Source organism: Prionailurus bengalensis, chromosome X (genome assembly GCF_016509475.1).
Source record: "Prionailurus bengalensis isolate Pbe53 chromosome X, Fcat_Pben_1.1_paternal_pri, whole genome shotgun sequence".
In the NCBI taxonomy this organism is placed as follows: Eukaryota; Metazoa; Chordata; class Mammalia; order Carnivora; family Felidae; genus Prionailurus; species Prionailurus bengalensis.
In genome coordinates, this window is record NC_057361.1 from 84,371,310 (window position 1) to 84,374,529 (window position 3,220).

Sequence of the window (3,220 nt, forward strand, 5' to 3'; positions counted from 1 at the left end):
ATGGACCACAGTTTCCCTCAACATGCCATGTCCCCAAGCAACTATTTAGTTTTCTTGTCAATAGATTAGTTTTGATTGTCTGTAACTTTGTGTCAATCGTTGCATTTTATTTTTATCTGGCTTATTATACTCAGGCATTTATTCATTTATTAACAGTTCCATTATCTTTTATTTGACATGAATATATAAAACACTATTGATGAGAAGCTCCTTTGACTCATCATGGGCAAAGAAATTTAGCAAGTAGAATTGCATTCCATCAGCAACTACACGTTGTGCAGTAGCTTTTGAGGCCCATCTTACAGGTGCCTGATTGCTGAAAAGCAATCGATTATACAGATGGAGACAGAAGTTGGTCTTTATAGGCATGTGTAATAAATGTCGCTAATGTTTTACTAAGAAAAAAAAAACTATGCAAAGGGCCACATATAGTATGATTCCATTTTTTATGAAATACTTAGTGGGAGGCCCTCAATATGCTGTACCCAATAAATTACCCTCTTTCCATTCTGACTTTCAGAAGCTCTGGTAGGTTTGAGTCATAGTCCCTCCCTCTTATCTTTCCTGTGATGTTCAACAGCAGTTCAGGCTTTTGTCATAAGATGGCACCAAAGTACCACCATCATTAAACTTCTCTTCTAAGAAGTGTCTGCAAGGAATAAAAACGTAACAATAATATCCCCTAAACCCAGGTTTTGTACGTAAACAAGAGAATTTTAATTTTTTCTGAAAAAGAAAAAAAAAACCCTTGTAGGTGTAAAGGAAAATTGTTAAAACATATACTCCATTTTCCCCATTGAGGAGGATATTAACTGTGAGCCTTTCATATGTGGCTTTTATGATGTCGAGGTATGTTCCCTCTTACCCCTACTTTCTTAAGGGTTTTTATCAAGAACTGATGCTCTATTGTGTCAATTTTTTTTCTGCAGTTTTTGGAAAAGATTATAGAGTTCTTTATTCCAGAGCCTGCAGACTTTGAACACCTGGTGGCAGTAGTGCACCTTGACAATCAGTGGCAGGTATTCCAAGGGTGGTACAGGTTAGACACGGGTAGGTGACTCAGAGAGGATGGGGGTGTCAGAGCTGGATTTGGGCAGCTATGTCTTGTGTCATGGACAGGGAATGATAGAGAGGAAAAGAAGGTCTGAGCAGCCTCTACAAGGTTGGAGAAATGGAGGGTGAACACCCTGTTCTCTGATAGGGAACTTCTGTACAGTCCACACTACACAACAGCTGACAGTGATTAAGAAAGAGATAAATCAGTGATTATGATGAAAGTTAGGGTCAACAACAAATGGAACTTTTTAAACATACTTATGACATACTTATACATAATTGTAACATACTTACATACATACTTAGTGCACTGACCATGGTGTCCTCAATAAGAGATACCTGAGTGCCTTGATTAATTGCTTCAGAGGAATGTGGAAGCCTTTCAAGCACAAATGATTAACTGCTGAGCACCAGCTTCTTCTGCATATACCCCTCACCATTTCCCCGCACCTTCCCCTTAAAAAACCTTCTGCTTTTCCTGGACAGGGAAGATGGTCTTTGCAAAGTTATTCTGCCATTTTCCCAGGTTGCTGGCTTCCTGAATAGGGCAACTTTTCCTTTCTCACTGTCACTTGTCTCTTGAGCATTGGCTTTTGGTGGGAGATGCAGGAGAGAAGCATCAAGGGAAAAGACTTCAAAAGGGAAGGGCTGGAGAAGGTGCAAGGCCTTAGGACATGTTTACACAGCTGAACATGGCTGCTGCTCATAAGGAATGCCTAGAGCCATTAACATTGTCCAGGGATGGATCCTCCCTCACACCTGAGCCTTCCTTAGTCTTCTAGAAACCAATTAACTCGAAATTCAACCTTGAAAAGCTAAACCATTAGGTTGATTAACACACTTGCTTAGCTGACTTTATGCACATAGTCTTTAGCAATTATCCTAATAAAAAGAAGCTTCATTCTGGAGTCAGGGCCTCATTCAGACTCAAGAATGAGGACCTTCACTTAACTGAATTTTGTTTGCACACTCATCTTTTGCGATTCTGGCCATACTCCCTGCAACAGCTTTTGAGCTGTCTTAAAGATTTGCTGATTTCCCTAAGTCTGCAGTCACCATCCAATACTTCCCTTTCCCTCTTCTTTTCAGCTTCATTATTTTCATAATTTTATCTTCTACATCACTGATTCACTCCTCTGCTTTGTGCATCCTTCGTTGTCATGGCATTCATTCAGGTTTGCATCTTGGTTATAGCATTTTTTATTTCAACCTGACTAGTTTTTAGTTATCTCTTCAGTAAGGGATTCTCTAAGGGATTCTCTATGCTTTCTTCAAGCCCAGCTACTATCCTTATAATTTTTGTTTGAAATTCCCTTTCAGGCATCTTAATGTGAATTGATTAAATGCCTGTTCTCTCTCTTGGGGTTAATTCCTCCATCTTGTGATTTTGAGGTCAATTAAAAAAAAAACATGAATGTAGATCCTTGGTGTGGGTTGTTCTCCTTCTTAGAGAAGTTTGATCCAAATCAATCAATCAATCAATCAATTAATAATGAAATAAATCATTAAAAATAAGTAATTGCTTTTCCTATACTCAAAAAATTTGTAAATAAAACCCAAAGGAACCTAGATCATGCTTCCCATAGAGTTCAAGCTTTGAAGCACTCTATGATTCACCAGTAGAGTTGGTGTATGTGAGGGGCTTGTGTTGGACTTCTAGGGGTGGGGCCTGTTGTGTTGATTCTTAGGCGGGACTTGCCCTAATGGAGATGCACTTCCAGGGAGCGACTCTGGCCTTCACCTGGTGGCACTGTTTGCTCACTGAAGTAAGTCAGTGTTGATGGGTGTGGAGGGGGGGAAATGGTGTTGCCCTGCTCTCTTGTCTCTGAAGCAGGGCGCTCGGGCCTGCCACTCCATAGAAAGCCTGAACATAAGATCAAACAATCACCCCTCTTGTGTCCCTGGCTGCTGTCATATCCCTGCCTTAATCTTGTCTTTATTTCAGCTGTCTGCCTGCCAGGCAACACAGTACTCTCATGTTTTATCTCAGGCACAGTTGGGTCTCAAAACTCCAAACTTCAGAGACCCCCATGGCATAGACCTGCACTGATACTTTAGGAGAGGGTCTTGCTGTGCTGTGGCTGAGTGTTGGTTTGTCCCAGAAAATAGCTGGGTGACCCTGCAGGGCTTGGAGTTTGTGGTAAAGCATAGCAGAAAGATGGCA